General features: G+C 41.0%; 1 protein-coding gene and 1 pseudogene across 4 annotated transcripts in view; both read left to right on the top strand.

The window, feature by feature from the left end:
* Nucleotides 1-22489, top strand: part of FBXO34 (F-box protein 34) — a 90805-nt gene that overhangs the window by 18237 nt on the left and 50079 nt on the right. The gene's annotated exons all lie outside the window — the stretch shown is intronic.
* Nucleotides 20862-21945, top strand: LOC126958228 (charged multivesicular body protein 4b-like; annotated as a pseudogene).

Genomic DNA, 22489 nt, shown 5'->3' with positions numbered 1-22489 from the left:
TGAATTCTGTATATAAACCCTTGGAGTGTCTGTGAGCCTCAGCTTAAGAACCACTGCTAGAAGAGAGTTTCTCTTTCTGGAAGCTCAAGAAATGTATTCTTGTGTCTCATTGACTTTGGGTTATGTTGTCATTTCTGAATCAATGATTAAAGCAAGAGAAATAGGATTTGCTAATTAGTTGAGCGAGCCTGGGCCTACCTCTGGAGCTGGGGGTCATTCCCTCCTAAGTAGCATCATGGGAGAGGAAGTGGATTTCCAAGGGAAAATTGAGAAGCAGCGGATGGCAGGATCTGGAAGATTTGCTAAGTGCCCCTCCCCTTCAAAAAAAAAAAAAGAGCCAGTAGATACTGAGTAGCAAATAGCATTATGTCCATCTTCTCCCTTTACTTCCATGGTCAACCAGTCATTAAGTTTTAGTGAAACTTTCATTTGCATTTGCCTTTTTTTGTTTAGTCTCTTTGATAGTATCTTAAACCTCCAGTGTGGTAGTGTGTGGATTAGTCCATTGGATTGTGGAAAGAAAAATATTGAAACTTCTGTTTGTTCTTCTCATTCTACTAGTATTTATGTGCATTTTATATGTATGTAAAATATGTTAGTACATGATATATATACATGTACTACTGTATATATATCATGTAAAAAGTGGTATGTAGATATATACACAGTGGTACATGTGTATATATCATGTGTATATATATATATCATGTACAGTGGTACATGTATATCATATTTCATATTTGTGGGTACATGTTAAAAATGTTTTAAAAAATGGAGATGGGAGAATCAGAAAAGTTGAGATAACTATGTAGAGCAGTGCTGTTGTGTAGAAATAGCCCTCTATCTGTGGGTTTAGCATCCATGGATACAACCAACCTCAGATGGAAAATACTTGAGGAAAAGAAATTACATCTGTATTGAACATGTACAGATATTTTTTCTTGTCATGGCAGTACAGTGTAACTCTTTACATAGCATTTACATTGTATTAGGTATTTTAAGTAATCTAGAGTTTATTTAAAGTATGCGGTAGAATGTGCATAGGTTATATGCAAATACTACACTATTTTATATCAGGAACTTGAGCATCCACGGAGTTTGGTGTCCATGGGAGGTCCTGGAACCAATCCCCCATGGATACTGAGGGATGACTATAATATGGACCTTGTATGTATGTAATTTAACATTTTCTAGTTAGCCACATTAAAAAAGAAAAAAAGAAACAGATGAAAAATATTTTAAAAATATGTTAACACAATATATGCAAAACATGATTTCACATTGTAATCAATATAAAAATTACTGAAATAGTTTAGTCTTTTTTTTCATATAACATCTTTGAAATCTGGTGTGCATTTTACACTTAAAGCATATCCCTCTGGGCATGATAGCCCATGCCTATAGTCCTAGCTGCTTGGGAGGCTGAGCCAGGAGAATCTCTTGAACACAGGAGTTTGAGGTTATGGTGAGCAATGATTGTGCCACTGAACTGCAGCCTGGATGACAGAACGAGACCCACCTCCTTAAAAAAAAAAAAAACACACACATCTCAGTTCAGACTACTAATATTTCAGCTGCCAAATGCAACATGTGGCTAGTGGCTGCTGTATTGGATAGCACAGATCTAGACTAATGATCATTGTGAATTTAGATTTCTGTAATTGTGTCTGTGATGGTTTTTTATAGTTCTATATTTGCCCCCTTCAGTCTTATACACAGTTGGCAGGTTAGTTGGACAAAAATTCCAGTGGGATGATGATATTACTCTCCAAATGAAAACCTGCCTAGGTTTAGATGTCATAAGATAGGCCCACCCTTCCTCTCCCTTTTCTGGGACTCCCTGCCATAAACCTGGTATTCAGGCAGTTTCCTCAGCCTTGCTTTCTCCTTTCATTTCTCCAAATATGACATCTGTTTTGGGAAGTCTGTTCCCATGAAACCTTGTTGGACTCACCAATCCTTCTGTAACATCCTTACCATTTCCCACATTCCTATGGTGTGTGTATTGAGTACTTAGCCACTCAGCACGTTGGCATTTCATTGTATGCTGTTGCTTGTTGCTCCTTGTTTAACACAAAATGAGCCTTATCTCCCCTAATAAATTCTAAGCTTCATATATTATCCCTGAATTATAGGCACATATTGAAGACTTGGCTTTTCCTTATCTTTAGAAAGGACATAGCTGGGCTATGTAAATTTGTAGCTTTATGTTTTTTTGAAATTAATTGTTTACTCCAAAAAGTTTCATTTTTAAATTTAGCTTTTTTTAAATTTAAATTTTTATTTTATTTTATTTATTTTAGTTTAGTTTAGTTTAGGTTTTTGAAACAGAGTCTTATTCTGTTACCAGGCCAGAGTGCAGTGGTTCGATCTCGGTTCACTGCAATCTCTGCCTCCTGGGTTCAAGAGATTCCACTGGCTCAGCCTCCCGAGTAGCTGGGACTACAGGCGTGTGCCACCATGCCTGGCTAATTTTTTGTATTTTAGTAGAGAGAGGGTTTCTCCATGTTGGCCAGGATGGTCTTGATCTCCTCGGCCTCCCAAAGTGCTGGGATTACAGGCGTGAGCCTCTGCACCCGGCCAAATTTAGCTTTTTGACTGTGTACTTTCAACAGTTTCACAATGATTTTCTGCTTCTTGATAAGGAAGACACCCTTGATCCTGTCATGGACTCATTTAGCACACATCGGACCACGATAGGCCCTGCTGACATGTTTTTTTCCTTGTAGACAACCTTATAAGAACTTTAAATCTCAGAGCACAAGCGCTTCGAAGTCTGGCTGGGCACATGCCACATGCCGATTTTGTGTCTTTCTCAACCTTCTTGGTGGGTAGACAGTTCTATTGCCAGGGCCTTGGGTCGCCCTATTTCTGTTGAAGGCTGTATTGTAGGAAAGCTGATGATTGTATGTCATACACTGGACCATGTCTCTAGACAATGAGTGACTCTAGACAATGTCTCTGGAAAAAAAAGCAGTTGCTGTGTTTTGTACTCTGCTTGTTTACTTAGACGCTTTTTAGCAGATTCATTTGTAGGAGTTGGTGTTCATTTGCTTTATGACAATTAAAAAGATTTTGTTTATAGAATAGTTTATTTGAAACTGTAGAATCATTCTTGGAACTACAGAATAGGGAATTATTGATTAGCTGGAGTTTCTGAAGATGAAATTTGAGTTTCATAAGGTAGTCTCAGAGGACACTTTTTCTTTATTGTCCAGAAACCAGGAGAGGCAAACTTGTTTCCAAAGTAGGGCAAGAGGTTTTATTTCAAGTTCAGTCATCAGGATTATTCTCTGGAGGTTGTCAGTACTTTTTACAAACTCCAGTCACTTTAACCCTAGGGAATAGGTTTCTCTTGTTCAGACTGTCTTCTTTCTTGGATGAAGAGCTCTACCATCATCACTATATTTTAGCTCATTTGTGGAACAAAGGACTATCGAAATATTTCCTGAAAAAAAGTCCAGAGAGGGCCGTAGAGCTTTATGCTTTAAGGAATCGTCTTTCATTTAACATTTTCTTTGCTGTATTTTGCTTAACATAGGCTATGATTAGATTGATGAAAAGCTAAAAAAATACACCAACATTTTTTTTTTAAATTTATTTATTATTATTATACTTTAAGTTGTAGGGTACATGTGCATAACATGCAGGTTTGTTACATATGTATACTTGTGCCATGTTGGTGTGCTGCACCCATCAACTCGTCATTTACATCAGGTATAACTCCCAATGCAATCCCTCCCCCCCTCCCCCCTCCCCATGATAGGCCCCGGTGTGTGATGTTCCCCTTCCCGAGTCCAAGTGATCTCATTGTTCAGTTCCCACCTATGAGTGAGAACATGCGGTGTTTGGTTTTCTGCACACCAACATTTTTAACTTGTGGAATTTCACAGCCGATTTATTACAGCATATTTTATATGCCAGGTATTAAGCGCATTAGTTAATTTCTGTCACTTTTTCTTTTAGCATAATTTTACAGATATATTATTTATATTCTTTGGCAAATAGCAGTCTTTAAGAATTTATTTATTTATTTATTTATTCATTCATTTATTTTTGAGACAGAGTCTCGCTCTGTCGCCTAGGCTGGAGTGCAGTGGTGCGATCTTGGCTCACTGTAACCTCCACCCCCTGGGTTCAAGCGATTCTCCTGCCTCGGTCTCCTGAGTAGCTGGGATTACAGGCGCCTGCCACTACGCCTGACTAATGTATTTTTAGTAGAGATGGGGTTTCACCATGTTGGTTAGGCTGGTCTTGAACTCCTAACCTCGTGATCTGCCTGCCTTGGCCTCCCAAAGTGCTGGGATTACAGGTGCATGAGCCACTGCGCCCGGCCAAGAATTTATTCTTTTTATTTAACACTTTGTGTTTTCCCCCCTTTAGGTAAATATAATAAAATTGGTTATTAAAGTCCAAAAAAATTAACTTTACTGGAGAGTTCACATTTTTGTTTTATTAGCTGGTAGGAAGTTACAACTTTTCCTAAAATTAAAATGTAACTTTACATTCTAAGTGTGTGTGGTTTTTTTTTTTAGAGATAGGGTCTCATTCTTTTGCCCAGACTGGAGTGCAGTGGCACAGTCATAGCTTACTGCAGCCTCAGACTCCTGGGCTCAAGCAGTCCTCTTGCTTTAGCCTCTCGAGTAGCTAGGACTTACAAGCGTGCACCACCATGCCTAGTGCTAATTGCATATATTTTTAAGACTGTAGGGTATACAATTTTTTTACACTTAAAAATTACAGTATATGGGTTGGGCGTGGTGGCTCACGCTTGCAATCCCAGCACTTTGGGAGGTCGACAGGGGTAGATCACCTGAGGTCAGGAGTTTGAGACCAGCCTGACCAACATGGTGAAACCCCGTCTCTACTAAAAATACAAAATTAGCCGGGTGTGGTGGTGCATGCCTGTAATCCCAGCTACTCGGGATGCTAAGGCAGGAGAATCTCTTGAACTCAGGGGTTGGAGGTTGCAGTGAGCTGAGATTGTGCCATTGCACTCCAGCCTGGGCAACAAGAGTGAAACTCCATCTCAAAAAAAAAAAAAAAAAGCAAATGATTTATTTTCTTCTCTTTTTATTTGATTCAGGGATGTAGCCTCTGGATTTCGAGTGTTTGTGGTTACCTAAAATGTTGTTTATGTTACTTTTTTTTTGTTTGAGACAGGTTCTCTGTCACCCAGGCTAGAGTGTAGTGGTGCATTCTCAGCTCACTGCACCTCAACCACCCAGGCTTAAGCAATCTTTCCACCTCATCCTCCTGAGTAGCTGGCACTACAGGCATGTGCCACCATGTCCAGCTAATTTTTGTATCTTTTGTAGAGATAGGGTTTCACGCCGTTGCTCAGGCTGGTCTTGAACTCCTGGGCTCAAGTGATCCTCCCGCCTCAGCCTCCCAAAGTGCTGAGATTACAGGCTTGAGCACCATATCTGGCCTCACCTTGGTTCTTATTGCAGTTGTCTTGTTTTATTTTGTGAATCTTTACCATGTTTATCTTGCTTTTAATGGTCCTATTTTAAAATGCAGAGAACATTCTTTCTGGCCAAATGAGGTTAAAAGAAAAAAAATTGCAAAGATGAGGGGTTGTAAAGCTTCTTTTAAGAATTGTTCCGGCTGGGTGCAGTGGCTCACACCTGTAATCCCAGCACTTTGGGAGGTCAAGGTGGGCGGATCATGTGAGTTTGGGAGTTTGAGACCAGCCTGACCAACATGGAGAAACCCCGACTCTAATAAAAATACAAAATTAGCCAGGCATGGTGGCGCGTGCCTGGAATCCCAGCTACTTGGGCTGATTCAGGAGAATTGCTTGAACCCAGGAGGCAGAGGTTGCGGTGAGCTGAGATTGTGCCATTGCACGCCACCCTGGGCAACAAGAGCGAAACTCCATCTCAAAAGAAAAAAAAAATTGTTCCTTCTCCCGGGAGTTTAGGAACAGCAGGTTACCTAAGGAGGGGTGAAGGGAGGTCTCCAGGTCGGAAACGGAGCAGGTCAAAACTCCCATGCTGATCAGTAGTGGGATTGTGCCTGTGAATAACCACTGCTGTCCAGCATTGGCAACATAGTGAGACCCTATCTCTTAAAAAAAAAAAAATTCCTTTATGAACATTTCATGGGATTTCTGCCATCCCCTTTTAAGGGACGTAACAAGAAGGAGAACATGCCTCTTTAAAAGATAACAGTTTTAGCAATTAAAATCTTCCTGCCAGCTCATTTGTTGGTCTACTTAAACATTCCAGTTTTATTTCATTAAAGGTCTTTTCAGGTGTTTCAAGTTTTCCTTTAAGTGAACACTTGTTGAACTGAACACTTGTTCATGTTTCTCATGTTTAATGGCTATGATTTAAATACATGTTGGTGTTACTGAAGTCATAATCCAGTGAGAATTCCTGTTAAAAGTGTTAAGATTTTGGACTCTTGCATAAGTTCAGTCTTGCATAAGTCAGATATTCAGTCAAAATTGGTTAGAATTGAATTTGAGTAACGCCTGTGCTTGTATTTATACTGCTTATTTAGTATTCATGGATAATACTGTATGAAAATTTGATTAGTTCATTTTTTTCCCTTCCAAATTGATAACTTAGAAGAGAAAATTAATCTCTACCTCTTTCCCTTCCCAATTTGTAAAAAATGAGTGTAATTTCCCATCTTTCTACTTTTAAAGGATGTTAGACTTCTTGGTTTGTTAAAGTAGCAGTGATACTCTTTTTTTTTTTTTTTTTTTTTTTTTGAGACGGAGTCTCGCTCTGCCGCCCAGGCTGGAGTGCAGTGGCCGGATCTCAGCTCACTGCAAGCTCCGCCTCCCGGGTTCACGCCATTCTCCTGCCTCAGCCTCCGAAGTGGCTGGGACTACAGGCGCCCGCCACCGCGCCCGGCTAGTTTTTTTGTATTTTTTAGTAGAGACGGGGTTTCACCGTGTTAGCCAGGATGGTCTCGATCTCCTGACCTCATGATCCGCCCGTCTCGGCCTCCCAAAGTGCTGGGATTACAGGCTTGAGCCACCGCGCCCGGCCAGCAGTGATATTCTTGAAGATTCAACGTGAATTCAATTTAGTGTTCTTGGCAGACACAAACTTAGTTTTTTTCCCTTTAGAAGAAAACCATATCAAGCCTTCATTAATGAACCTCGGTGTAATTTTTGGCCTTCTTCAAGACATTTGTCATTTGCATTGTACGGCTGTAGTGTAGATATCTTGAAATAATGCTTAATTTTATTTCCTTGTGCATTGTATTTGTTTTTAAACTCCTGTTCAGTTTACTTACCAAATATTAATAGTGTGCCTACTTTGAGTCTTCTACATTTGAATATTCCTTTAGTCTATGTTGCTGAAATTCTGCTTTATAGAATAATACACATAACTGTATTGGAAAGTGTAGTCTTTGCCGTCAGGAGCATTTACTCTGATAGGGTTAATGATTGTAAGCCCCTCACGAATTTTCCACACTAGTTACTAAGGATTTTTAAAGGATAAGTGATTTTGTTTGTTCCAACCCTGTTCAAAACAATTTGATGTTTGTACTACATGTTGAATATCTCTTATCTTACATGCTTGGGACCAGAAGTGGTTTGGATTTTGGATTTTTTTTGGAATTTGGAATATTCACATATACACAATGAGATATCTTGGAGATAGGACCCATGTTGAAACAATTCATTTATGTTTCATTTACCCTTTTTTTTTTTTTTCGAGACAGTGTCTCGCTCTGTCGCCCAGGCTGAAGTGCAGTGGCTTGATCTTGGCTCACTGCAACCTCCGCCTCCAGGGTTCAAGCGATTCTCCTGTCTCAGCCTCCCAAGTAGCTGAGATTACAGGTGTGCCATCACACCTGGCTAGTTTTTGTATTTTAGTAGAGATGGGGTTTCACCATGTTGGCCAGGCTGGTCTTGAACTCCTGACCTCAGGTGATCCACCTCTTTCCCAAAGTCCTGGGGTTACAGGCACGAGCCACTGTACCCAGCATCATTTACATCTTATACACATAGCCTGAAGGTAGTTTTATACAACATTTTAAATAATTTTGTTCAGGAAACAAAGTTTGTGTACACTGAACTGTTAGCAAAGGTGTCACAATCTTAGTCACTTACGTGCATAGTCTGTAGTTATTTGGCATCACCATCACACTCAACTGAATTTATATGCTACTGATAAGCGGTCATTTTCTTTTACTTATTCACACGTAAGTATAAGAAAAAAGTAAAAAATAACAGTAAAAAGAATGACATACCATTAATATAGTGGAATAATAATGTGTTCAGGGTAACTAAGCACAATAGCATCACCAGAATATCTGTAGCTGCTGTTAAGCAACAGCATCAGCAAATAAGGTTAGGCTTTCAGTCTCCACCTATGATGTTATTTTTTGATTAAAAGGTTTCTGGACATTTTTTGTTTGTTTGTTTGTTTTATTAAGGCCGGAAGAAACATCAGAATCAATTGAGGGACCAGGAAATGGGGCCTCTAGGGAAGACAAGGCATTCTGCTACATGGCTTTTAAAAATATTTCCTCCGGAGTCACTTGTCTCATTAACAACAGTTTTTGTCTTACAAGTCTCTCTTTGATTTTATAAACCAGCATGATTTGTTTTGTTATGAATGCATGCTGCTCTAGTTCTCTAATAAGCCCATCATGCTTTTGCATCATGTCGGCAATAAGCACTTTTTTTGCTGTGTTAACATTGTCATCTTCATTGTTGTGTGCCTGTGTTTTGACTGTGACCTGTCACATGAGGTTGGGTGTGGAATTTTCCACTTGTGGCATCATGTTGGAGCTCAAAAAGTTTGGATTTTGAACCAGTTTGGATTTCAGATTTTTGGATTAGGGATTCTCAACCTGTACTATCAGCCAGGAGGTATAAATGATGTTTCCTTTGTGGGTTTAAATATAATTTATTGCTTAAGAAGTTACTTGTAATTGGTATGGATCAATAATTTATGCTTCATGACTTCTACCTTATGATGTGGTTAGTCATCTTTTGGCATTGGTGTGAGAAACAAGGTTTTCCAAAAGGAAAATCAAAATTTTTTTTGTGGAAATTTCTAAAGTAAAGGATTTTTTTTTTTTATTTTGTGTATTTAAATTATAATCATTACATAGAAATAAGTACAAAAAAATGGAATATAAAATTACATACACTAATCATAGCTGGGAAAAAAATAGTCCAAGACTTGGGCTACTGCAAAATTAAATGGTTTAATTAAGAGTAGTTAGATTTTGAATAACTCTTGTCATGTTATTTATGCCATGAAAAAGGCACGAATTTATATTCACATATTTTAGAATAGTGTTGAAAAGAAAACCATGTACGGCCTGTTTGATACATTTTTCAGAAATCCTCATTTTATTTCAATCTGATTCATAGACTTTCAAATGATCCTACTTGTAACGGTTGAGAAACTGTATTCCTCTAGCAAGAAAGAACCTTTTGTAATGATTTCTTCAGTTAATCAGAGAAAAGGCTTGTTGGACGATTTGATTTAGCTAGCTGCTTTGTTTGTTTTACCCTAAGAGCAAATGATGAGAAATTAAAAAAAAAATATAGGGCTGGGCATGGTGGCTCACGCCTGTAATCCCAGCACTTTGGGAGGCTGAGGTGGGTGCATCACTTGAGGTCAGGAGTTTGAGACCAGCTTGGCCAACGTGGTGAAACTCCATCTCTACTAAAAATACAAAAATTAGCCAGGCATGGTGGCGCATGCCTGTAATCCCAGCTACTCGAGAGGCTGAGGCAGGAGAATCGCTTGAACCTGGGAGGTGAAGGTTGCAGTGAACTGAGATCGAGCCACTGCACTCCAGCCTGGGCGACAGAGCGAGACTCTGTCTCAAAAAACAAAACAGAAAAAGGATATATAATACATATTTCAAGCAGCAAAATGACCCCAAAGCTTCTCTTTTTGGTTAAAATGTTTTCTTGCCCTTTTCTCTCAAACGATTCAGAGTTCTTGCCCTCTCTTTTTTCCCCCCCTTCCAACATTTTTAAATTTTGTTATTTTTGTATCTAGTAGTTCTTGGGTAATTACTTTAGTGTGGAAGTATTTCAAAACCAAAATCTAATACAGACCTTCAAATCGTTGAAATCTCCATATATCAAAATTTCAAGAAAGTTTATATTTTAGTAGGATGGAAGAACATTTACTTTTTGAATAATATGTTCTTGTGATTCAAACACAAAAAGTGCCAAAAATGACGAGTTTTCTTCCTTCCCCTGTCTGTTGGGCACACTTTACCCCTCTCTGGAAGCAACCAATGTTACCAGTTTCTTATCTGTTCTTCCAGTATACGATTCTTTCTTTCGACATATGTACGTATGTATGTATATATGACAGAAAGAAAGAGGTCTCACTCTGTGCCCCAGGCTAGAGTGTAGTGGCATGATCACCGCTCAGTGTAGCCACAACATCCTGGGCTCAAGAAATCCTCCCACCTCAGCCTCTCAAGTAGTTGGGAATACAGGCATGCACCACTATGTCCAGCTAGTTTTTTTTTTTTTTTTTTTTTTTGTAGAGACAGAATTTCACTTTGTTGCCCAGGTTGGTCTCGAACTCCTGGACTCAAGGATTATTCTGCCTTGGACTCCCAAAGTGCTGGGATTACAGGAGTGAGTCCCCAGGCCCAGCCACTGTCTACCTTTTTAAAAGAAACAAGTTTGGTAGCATACTCTATATACTCTTAGCTTGGTTTTTTTTTACCTAACAGTAAAAAAAAATTCTTTACATATTGGTATATGAAGAGTGTATTTGTGATAGAAAACTTAACAGCGACTCAAACAACAACAAAATGTTTTTCTCTTGAAGGTTCAGGTAGGTGATTTAGGGCTCATCTGGCACTCATGGTGTGCTGTTTTTCTCTTACTCTGCTTTTTTTAAATTGAGGCATAATTTGGCCAGACACGGTGGCTCATGCCTGTAGTCCCAGCACTTTGGGAGGTGGAGACGGGCAGATCACCTGAGGTCAGGAGTTTGAGACCAGCCTGGCCAACATGGTGAAACCCCCTGTCTACTAAAAAATACAAAATTAACTGGGTGTGGTAGCAGGCACCTTAATCCCAGCTACTTGGGAGGCAGAGGCAGGAGAATCGTTTGAACCTGGGAGGCGGAGGTTGCAGTGAGCCGAGATTGAGCCATTGCACTCAAGCCTGGGGGACAAGAGTGAGACTTCTTTCAAAAAAAATAAAACAAAACAAAACAAAAAATAAATAAATAAATAAAATAAATGGAGGCATAATGGATACAGTAACATGCACAGATACTAAGTGCATGGTTCAGTGAGGTCATCACCCCCTACTATCACTTTTCTCATTGGCCTTTTTCTATACTAATACTGCTCTGTGTATGCTGCCTGTGTCCTCATTGACTTAGCAAGATCTCCAGCTATTGCAGCCCATTCTGAGCAGCAGGATGCATGAAAGGGCAGAGGTTCTATGTTACCCTTTTAAAGGAAGGTTTGTAGAAGTTGTCACTTCATAGCAGTTTGAATTATGTTTCATTAGTTAGAACGTAGTGTCATAGCCACATCTGAATGCAAAGGAGGTTGAGAAATGCAGTCTTTATTATCTTTTTTTCCCATTATAAACAATGCTGCAGTGAATAACCTTGTTCAGATTTATTTTTATTTATTTATTTATTTTGAGACAGAATCTCTGTTGCCCAGGCTGGAGTGCAGTGGCACTATCTCAGCTCACTGCAACCTCCACCTCCCGAGTTCATGATTCTCCTGCTTCTGCCTCCTGAGTAGCTGGGATTACAGGTACCTGCCACCACGCCCGGCTAGTTTTTTTTGTATTTTTAGTAGAGACAGGAGGTTTCACCATGTTGGCCATGCTGGTCTTGAACTCCTGACCTTAAGTGATCCTCCTCCCTTGGCCTCCCAAAGTGCTATGATTATAGGCATGAGCCACCATACCTGGCCTCAGATGGTGTTTTGTGGGATAAATTTTTAGAAGGGGAACTACTGGATCAAAGAGTATTTGCAGTTGGACAATACACTTATTTTCTCATATCCTTGCTGACACAATTTTTGTATTTGCTAATTTCACAGGTAAAAAAGTGACAGAGGGTAGCTCTAATTTGCCTGATAGGACATGTAGGTAGAGAAAATACTTCTACCCTTACATACTGATGATACCTAGAAAGCATGGATTGCACAGCTAGTTAATGTAATGCTAGTTGGGTGAAGCATATGCAGCATGTTTTCATTTTATGTAGGCCAATTGTAACAGAAGACTGATGGTTAAAGGTCGATGAGAAACCCTTCTACTCATAAACATGTCACAGTAAACTGACAGGAAAACGGGAATAATGTATTTTTTAGGAGTTTTTTAATTAAAAAGTAAATTAGGGCTGAGCATAGTGGCTCGTGCCTCCTCACTTCAGGAGGTGAGGTGGGGAGGATTGCTTGAGGCCAAGAATTGGATATCAGCCTGGACAACATAGCAAGAACCCATCTCTAATAAAAACCCCAACAAATTAGGTGTTGTGACATGCACCTGTAATCCCAGTGCTTTGGGAGGCCAAGGCAGGAGAATTGCTTGGGCCCAGAAGTTTGAGATCACCCTAGGCAACATAGGGAGACCCCATCTTTAGAAAAAATATTAGCTGGGCATAGTGGTGTGCACCTGTATTCCCAGCTGTATGGGGGTGGCTGAGATGGGAGGATTGCTTGAGCCCAGGAGTTGAAGGTTACAGTGTGCTGTCATTGCACCACCGCTCTCCAGCCTGCGTAACAAAGTAATACCTCATTTCTTTAAAAAAGAAAAAAAAAATCAATTCATGTATAAGGTTAATTTAGCATTAATTTTCTTTGGTCCTGTTTTCTATCACATACATTTCTTAACATTCAGAAACATATTTTTAACTGATCTTAAAGTACCCTTTAACCTAATGGGGAAAAAGAAAGTAATATATATTTTTGGTTCTTTTCATGTAATATTTTTTGTTGTATTTTCTTTTTATTCTCCGATTGCTAAATGGGTTCAGATACATTGCATAATATGTATTCTGCTTAAACTGTAATTTTTAAAACTAGAATGTTAGGTGTCCTTAATTATATTTTCAACTCTGTGAGCTTTTGGTTGGGACTTAAGGAAAAACTTCATAGTAATTTTCTATGCCACTGGGTAGTATTATAAGCTGTATTTACCTTTTTTTTTTTTTTTTTTTTTTTTTTTTGAGACAGCGTCTTGCTCTGTCATTCAGGCTGGAGTGTGGTGGTACCAACACGGCTCACTGCAGCCTCCATCTCCTAGGCTCAAGTGATCCTTACACCTCAGCCTCCAGAGTATCTGGGACTACAGGCGTACGCCACCATGCCTGGCTAATTTTTGTATTTTTCTTGGTAGAGATACGGGTTTGCCATTTTGCACAGGCTGGTCTTGAACTGTTGGGACTCAAGACCCTTCTGCCTCCCAAAGTGTTGGTGTTACAGGCGTGAGCCACTGTGCTTGGCCTGTACTTACTTTTAAAGTAGGAAATGGGAACATTAAAAGAAAGGATATATATGCATGTTTTCCCCATACCACCTGATGAAGTCTTAGATAGCAGAGACCTCTTAGTTAGCTACCATAGGTACTGTGGCATAGTAGATTGGACTCCCAATAGCAATGTTTTGGCTCTTCTGCTCTTCTGGGTGAGAGGGAGGGTAGATGTTAGTACTTTTAAAATGTCAGTTCTTTTTTTTTTTTTTTTTCTGAGACGGAGTCTCGCTGTGTCTCCCAGACTGGAGTGCAGTGGCGCGATCTCGGCTCACTGCAAGCTCCACCTCCCGGGTTTACGCCATTCTCCTGCCTCAGCCTCCCGAGTAGCTGGGACTACAGGCGCCCGCCACCACCCCCAGCTAATTTTTTGTATTTTTAGTAGAGACAGGGTTTCACCGTGTTAGCCAGGATGGTCTCGATCTCCTGACCTCGTGATCCACCCACCTCGGCCTCCCAAAGTGCTGGGATTACAGGCGTGAGCCACCATGCCGGGCTAAAATGTCAGTTCTTTAGGTAAAGAAACTTTTCTTTTTTTTTTTTGAAATGGAGTCTCACTCTGTCACCGAGGCTGAAGTGCAGTGGCACAATCTTACCTTACTGCAGCCTCTGTCTCCCAGGTTCAAGCAATTCTCCTGCCTCAGCCTCCCAAGTAGCTGGGATTACAGGCGTGTGCCACCACACCTGGCTAATTTTTGTATTGGTAGTAGAGATGGGGTTTCACCATGTTGGCCAGCCTGGTATTGAACTTCTGACTTCAGGTGATCCACCCCCCTTGACCTCCCAAAGTGCTGGGATTACAGATGTGAGCCACCCTGCACCAGCCCTTTTTTTTTTTTTTTTTTTTGAGACAGGGTCTCATTCTGCCACCCAGGCTGGGGTGCATTGGCATGATCTCAGCTCACTGAAACCTCTGCTCCTGGGTTCAGATGATTCTTGTGCCTGAGCCACTCTAGTAGTTGGGATTACAGGCGTGCGCCACCACACCCAGCTAATTTTTGTGTTTTTAGTAGAGATGGGGTTAACCCTTGCCATGTTGGCCAGGCTGGTCTTGAACTTTGACCTCAAGGGATCTTCCCACCTTGGACTTCCAAAGCACTGGGATTACAGGCGTGAGCCACTGTGCGTGGCACTAGGTAAAGAAACTTCATAAGGGCCCGATATCTATAATCTGAAGATAGAGACTTTGAGATACTTTGAGTACAGTATCATCTCACTTATCTGGAGATCAGATTTCTGTAAATCTCCGCCTTTTTTTTTTTTTTTTTAAATCAATGAAGGCTTAATAAGGAGTAAGAAAAAAGTATTCCTTAGTAAATGACCCTTTGCTAAGGTTCCTGTGACCGAATAGAAAGTATTGCCTGTCATGTTCTTTTCTGTATCCTTAGCACGGAAAGTGGGACCTAGCACGTGGGTGTTATTCAGTAAACATTTGTTGAATGAATGAATTTTTATGAATTGAGATATTTTTTGTTTGTTTGTTTTTTCCTAGCACAGGTTTGTGTGTGTATGGAGGGAGGGATATAGAAACTTAACAGCAATGACTGATATTTTTGCTTATTTGTTAGGTCTTGGTGGTGGTGGTAATCAGGTACGCATATGCTTTCCTTAGGATTTGCATTTGCTGTTCCCTGTGTCTAGAATGCTATTCCTGAGCTAAATCTTCATTCCTTACCTCCTTAAAATGTTTTCTCATCTATCACCTTCTTAAGGAAGTCTGTACTGATCACCCTACTTAAAATTATAACTGCCCCTCTTTGATTGCACTTCTAAGCTTCCTTATCCTAGTCTGTTTAGGATAGGATACCTATCCTTGAAAGGAGGTAACTGTAGAATTTACTTATTTCTACAGAGCTCTGTAGAATTTACTTATTATGACTGTTGTCTCTCTTACTATCAGAATGTTAGTTCCTTGAGGGCTTTGTCTATTAGTTCATTGTATTCCAGGTGCCTAATAGATGCTAAAAAAAATTATTATTTTTTGAGACAGGATCTGACTCTGTCTCCCAGGCTGGAGTGCAGTGGTGTGAACACTGCAGTCTTGACCTCCCAGGTTCAAGTGATCCTCTGACCTCAACCTCCCAAGTAGCTGGGAGTACACACACACACCACAGGGTTTTGCCACATTGCCCAGGCTGGTCTTGAACTCCTGGGCTCAAGTGAGCCACCTGCCTCGGCCTCCCAGAGTGTTGGGATTATGGACATGAGCCACCATGCCTGGCCTTAAAAAAACATTTGCTATATGTGTGAAGAGAGGAAAGGGTATAACGTAAGAAAGTTAGCTGTAAAATAGTTTACATTTTAAATACTTATATTTAAAAGTATTATTTCCATTATTTAAAAAGGAATTTTAAAATTTTGCTTTTGGAGACTAGTGTGTTCCATAATTATACCAGGGCAAACACAGCTGTGCTAAGTTTAAGGACTGTGTATTCTGTTGGTGGAAAAGGACTGAGTATTGGTTTGCTCAGTACATCACCTGCCTCAGTCTTCTAGTGGTTTTGTGGTAAAGTTGCTTTCAGTGGCGGTTTAGTTAATGCTCTTTGACTTATGTCCCGATAAATCAGTTGAAAACAAACGCATTTAATATATTTAACCTCCCAAATATCATAGCTTAGCCTAGCCTACCTTAAACATTCTTAGAATATGTACATTAGTCAACAGTTGGATAAAATCATCTAACACAGAGCCTACCTTGTAATAAAGTGCTGAATATCTCATTTACTTTATTGAATACTGAAAGTGAAAAACAGATCAAAATTTGAAGTGCAGTTTCTACTGAATGTATATCACTTTTGCACCATCATAAAGTCAAAAAGTCATAAGTTGAACCATCCTAAATTGGGAACCTTCTGTAATAGAAAAAACCTCTAGGTTTGAATGTGTTCCCTAGTGTCCAGATGGAACATCCCTTTCCTACTGGAGGTAGCTTTCTGCACAGTGAGGTATGACAATGTTAATATTAATAGTTAGCCTTATTTCTTAATGTGGACTAGGCCTTATGCTAAGCATTTTATGAATATTATCTATTCTATATAATAGATCTATGAGGTAAATATTCTTTTTTTTTTGAGACAGAGTCTCTTCTCTGTTGCCCAGGCTGGAGTGTAGTGGCCTGATCTTGATTCACTGCATCTTCTACCTTCTGGGCTCAAGCGATTCTCCACCCTCAGCCCCCCGAGTAGCTGGGATTACAGGCATGCGCCACCATGCCCAGCTAGTTTTTTGTAGTTTTAGTAGAGATGGGGTTTTGCAATGTTGGCCAGGCTGGTCTCGAATTCCTGGCCTCGAGTGATCTGCCTACCTCGGCCTCCCAAAGTGCCACTGCGCCCGGCTGAGGTAAATATTCTTGGCCATTTTTTCTTGCAGAAAATTGATTCTTCGTTAAACACCTTGTCTAGCTAGTAAGTGTTGAAACTGGAATTCAAATCCAGCCAGTCTTACAGAGGAACTTCACTGCACAAAACACTTTCCTATTATAGTAAAGAATATTTTGCTGAGGCAGGAGAATGGCGTGAACCCGGGAGGCGGAGCTTGCAGTGAGCTGAGATCCAGCCACTGCACTCCAGCCTGGGCGACAGAGCGAGACTCCGTCTCAAAAAAAAAAAAATTTTTTTTTTGAAGTAAAAAAGAAATTAGGAACAGCTTAGTGGAATACTAATGTCACAAAGAGACCATTATCTTTTATTTGCTCTACCTTCCAATGATTTACTAGATTGATTGAGACTGCTGTGACTGAAGCAGTGATGTTACATTAAAGTTAACTAATGCTGCCAGGCACAGTGGCTTGCACCTGTAATCCCAGCTACTTGTGAGGCTGAGGTGGGAGGATCTTTTAATGCCAGTAGTTTAAGATCAGCCTTAGCAAGTCCCCCCTCCTTTTTTTTTTTTTTTTTTAAAGTTAACCAATGCTAATTTTAATAAAGTAAGTATATTTTAAATAAAGCCATAGTTGGCTCCTAATTATCTCTTCTACTACTTAGACTTAGTTCAGGAAGAGTTTAGCTTCTTTTTGGAGCAGAATTTGTATGTTCTGCCTTTATCCCTAAAATTAGATTCAGCAAGGCAAAAGTTTTAACTGTATAGCTGGACAGGAAGTATAATTTAGTGAAGGAGTAGAGGGGTAGACAGTGGGTAGGTTTTGCTATTCTTTTTTTTTTTTGAGACGGAGTCTAGCTGTGTCGCCCAGGCTGGAGTACAGTGGCTCGATCTCGGTTTACTGCAACCTCTGCCTCCCAGGTTCAAGCAATTATCCTGCCTTAGCCTCCCGAGTAGCTGGAATTACAGGCGCCCGCTACCACACCTGGCTAATTTTTTTTTTTTTTTTTGTAGTTTTAGGGGAGATGGAGTTTCACCATATTGCCCAGGCTGATCTTGAACTCCTGACCTTTCTTGACCTTGTGATCTGCCTGCCTGGGGCTCCCAAAGTGCTGGGATTACAGGCATGAGCCACGGTGTCCAGCCACTGTTCTTGATTTTTAAAAGAAAAACTTGCCCATAATTTATACAAAATTATAGTAATGGAAACAGTCTTCCTCTGCCTACCATAGAAAACAATTTTTAATTTAAAATTTTGACTAGAATATTCTGATTCTTCAATGTGAATTACTTTTGAACCTTAATTAGCCATTTGTCTTCTACAAAATATGTATTTTATTCCCCACCATACATATATTTCTGTTCTGTTCTAAGGAGCTTCAGACTATACCTGGTTATCTCCAGTACATAAATCAGTTTTAATTTGTTTTAAAACAGTAGTTTAGGGGAGTAAATTAGAATCTACAGTTGTAGGGAGACCCACCCTAATCTTATTATGCAAATGTTCTTTCCCCTTGACCGGTGCCATTTTGGCTGCTCTTTACAGTACACGTGGCTGGCAGAGAGAAGGGAAGATGGAGCCGCCATTTTGAACCTGATTGGCACAACTGCCAGCTTCCATGTCTGCAGCTCTATTTTACAGGATGCTTTGTTAGGAAAATGATTTGGGGCTGCTTTTCATTAAAAGGAAAACCTTACCGAGGACTCGCGTACCCTATCTGCCTAAGTAATTTCTGTTTTTTTTTCTTTTTTCTTTTTCTTTTTTTTTTTTTTTTGAGACGGAGTCTTGCTCTGTCGCCCAGGCTGGGGTGCAGTGGCCGGATCTCAGCTCACTGCAAGCGCCACCTCCCGGGTTTACGCCATTCTCCTGCCTCAGCCTCCCAAGTAGCTGGGACTACAGGCGCCCGCCACCTCGCCCGGCTAGTTTTTTGTATTTTTTAGTACAGATGGGGTTTTGGCCGGGCGCGGTGGCTCACGCCTGTAATCCCAGCACTTTGGGAGGCCGAGACGGGCGGATCACGAGGTCAGGAGATCGAGACCAGCCTGGCTAACACGGTGAAACCCCGTCTCTACCAAAAAAATACAAAAAACTATCCGGGCGAGGTAGCGGGCGCCTGTAGTCCCAGCTACTCGGGAGGCTGAGGCAGGAGAATGGCGTGAACCCGGGAGGTGGAGCTTCCAGTGAGCTGAGATCCGGCCACTGCACTCCAGCCTGGGCGACACAGCGAGACTCCGTCTCAAAAAAAAAAAAAAAAAAAAAAAAAAGAGATGGGGTTTCACCGTGTTAGCCAGGATGGTCTCGATCTCTTGACCTTGTGATCCACCCGTCTCGGCCTCCCAAAGTGCTGGGATTACAGGCTTGAGCCACCGCGCCCGGCCCTGTTTTTTTTTTCTTTTGTTTTGTTTTTGTTTTTGAGATGGAGTCTCGCTCTGTCGCCCAGGCTGGAGTGCAGTGGCGCGATCTCGGCTCACTGTAAGCTCCGCCTCTCAGGTTCACGCCATTCTCCTGCCTCAGCCCCCTGAGTAGCTGGGCCTACAGGCGCCCACCACCACGCCCGGCTAATTTTTTGTATTTTTAGTAGAGACGGGGTTTCACCGTGTTAGCCAGGATGGTCTCATCTCTTGACCTCGTGATCTGCCTGCCTCGGCCTCCCAAAGTGCTGGGATTACAGGCATGAGCCACCGTGCCCGGCCAGTAATTTCTTTTTAACTCCTATGTCAATATTAACATAGAGTAGTTCAAATGTTGCAGTCAGACTGCTAGGGTTCAGTCCTGGTTCTGCTATTTACTGTTTGGTGCCCTAAGTTACTTAACACCTTACTAGCCTCTTGGTGCCCCAGTTTTCTCATCTGTAATATTTGGACAATAATAGTACCCACCTATTAGGGTTGTTAGGAAGATTTGGTTTAAAATACATATTAAATGCCTAACATATAGTAAGTGCTGAGAGCATGTTAATTTTCCTTTCTCTTTACTAGCAAAAACGATTATGTGATTTACATATGGTAGTGATAGCCTCTGTTGGAAATTTTGACAGGATTAGGTAATTTTAGATTGTTTTTCTTTTTAGAACCTCAAAGAACACTTGGTATCATTACATGAAATGCTAAAATGTATATGTGCAAATATTTTCATAAAAGTCTTTGAAAAACCCTCTACTTCTTCCCAAGAAAGGATCTCACTGAAGATTACTTGATTAAAAAAAAAAAAAAAAAAAAACACCTTGGAGCACAGCCAAAAAACCGGGAATGAAAAAATAACTGTTTTCACACCCAGAAACTGTGTATGTATAATCAGAATTGTACGTCTTAGGATGTTAGGGAAGCTTTCTTTGTTCCATAGAAAACAAACACTGGCCGTCCACTTCTTGGACTTGAGAAATGTTGAAAGTTTCTTTGTAAATAGATGTCTAGGGCAGGACTGGCAGGAGGAAATAATTCTTTTCCCAAAACATTTTTTTTGCTTCCAGTAAGTGAAGGAACATTGTTGAAACTTCCCTCACCACACCCTCTGCTGATTATTTGTGAAACTCAGGTGAGTTAAATGTGTAGTGCAAGCTTGTCCAACCCGCAGCTTGTGGTGGCTTTGAATGCGGCCCAACACAAATTTGTAAACTTTCTTAAAACACTATGAGTTTTTTTTTTTTTTTGAGATTTTTTTTTTAAGCTCACCAAATATCGTTAGTGTATTTTCCGTGTGGCCCAACACAGTTCTGCCATTGTGGCCCAGGGAAGCCAAAAGATTGGACACCCCTGGTGTAGTGGTTCCTCCCCCTTCTCCCATACTTGACCCTTATTTGAACTAGGATTATTTCTCTTTTTTTACCCTCCTGGATGAGTGGAGGAAGTCCTTGAAATCTATTTTACTGCTACTGTTATTACTACTTTTAAAAATGGAAACATACACAGTAGTAGAGTCAGTGAGCCCTTATGTTTGTAGCAGTTAGTTTTATCCCACCCCTACATTTGACCTACTTGTTCTTGTCCTCAGCTTTTAAAAAAAGCAAATTGGGAAGGGCAGAGGCGGAGGAGAGGCCTGCGGCAGCAGGGAGCGACGGGACTGGGAGCGAGCTGAGCTGGAGGGGGTGGCGAAGGCTGGCGCGGCGAGCAGCAACCGTGTAGGTGTTTCGGACACTGTTCGGGACTGGAGGCGGGTAAGGCCGGCAAGGGCGGCCCAATCCCCCAGGAGGCCATCCAGCGGCTGCAGGACACGGAGGAGATGTTAAGCAAGAAACAGGAGTTCCTGGAGAAGAAAATCGAGCAGGAGCTGACTGCCGCCAAGAAGCAGGGCACCAAAAACAAGCGCGCGGCCCTCCAGGCACTGAAGCGTAAGAAGAGGTATGAGAAGCGGCTGGCGCAGATCGACGGCACATTATCAGCCATCGAGTTCCAGCGGCAGGCCCTGGAGAATGCCAACACCAACAACGAGGTGCTCAAGAACGTGGGCTGTGCCGCCAAGGCCATGAAGGCGGCACATGACGACATGGACATCGATAAAGTTGATGAGTTAACGCAGGACATTGCTGACCAGCAAGAACTTGCGGAGGAGATTTCAACAGCAATTTGGAAACCTGTAGGGTTTGGAGAGAAGTTTGACGAGGATGAGCTCATGGTGGAATTAAGAACTAGAACAGGAGGAACTAGACAAAAATTTGCTGGAAATCAGTGGACCCGAAACAGTCCCTCTACCAAGTGTTCCCTCTATAGCCCTACCATCAAAACCCGCCAAGAAGAAAGAAGAGGAAGACAACGACATGAAGGATTTGGAGAAGTGGGCTGGGTCCAGCGCGGGCTGGGCCAGGTTTCTGGTGGCCTGCGCAGCGAGCTGGCGTGTGCATGTGCGCGGCAGGCAGGATGGATGTGGTGCAGGCAGGTTCCATCGCTCTCGACTCTCCAAAGCAGTGGGACCGCATTGCTGCTCACTCTCTGCATAGCATGATCTGCACCTGGTGGGACGGGCGGAGGCGGATGGAGGAGAGGGGCAGTGGGGGGAAGTGCCTGCTGTTTATAATGTTGAATTTCTGTAAAATAAACTGTTTGCAAATCCAAAAAAAGCAAATTCTAGAGATGTCATGTTGGCTCTAATTACGTTGGTATGTGTCTTTTGAAAAGATATTTTCCCCCCATAACCACAGTGCCATTATCCCCACCTAACAAAACCGATCTGTTGCCTTAGATTGATCTGAGTCTTAGTGTCGTCAGATTCCTTTTTGTTATCTAAAATATTAAAATATATTAGATAAATATTGAAAATATTAAAATAGATATATTAAATATTGAAAATATTAAAATATATTCAAGTTTGTGGTTATCACTTTTAAATGACCCATTTTTCATTTACGTATATTTTGTAAATGTTTGACTTTCTAACTTGCTAGGGAAATTTTCAAACAAAAGTAGGTGGAATCCATATAAGAAACCCTCATGTACTTATCACTCAGCTTCAACAGTTATCAACCACTCTACTCATGTAGGAGGGGAAATTATCAAATGCCCAAGTTTGTTTGATCTATTTCCCTCCAACTTCCTCCTCCTGAATTATTCTCAGGCAAATTCCAGAGTGGATATTATTTTATTGGCAGTCTAGTCTGTATCTTTGAAAGAGGGAAAGGATTATTTAAAATGAGTGTGTGTGTATATTTATATATGGATAAGGATTCTTTAACATGAGTTACATATACATATATAACATATATAACTGATGTTAAA

Source organism: Macaca thibetana, chromosome 7, assembly GCF_024542745.1.
Source record: "Macaca thibetana thibetana isolate TM-01 chromosome 7, ASM2454274v1, whole genome shotgun sequence".
Lineage (NCBI taxonomy): Eukaryota > Metazoa > Chordata > Mammalia > Primates > Cercopithecidae > Macaca > Macaca thibetana.
The sequence above is the reverse complement of the archived record's forward strand: the minus strand, read 5'-3'. Positions and strand labels throughout refer to the sequence as shown.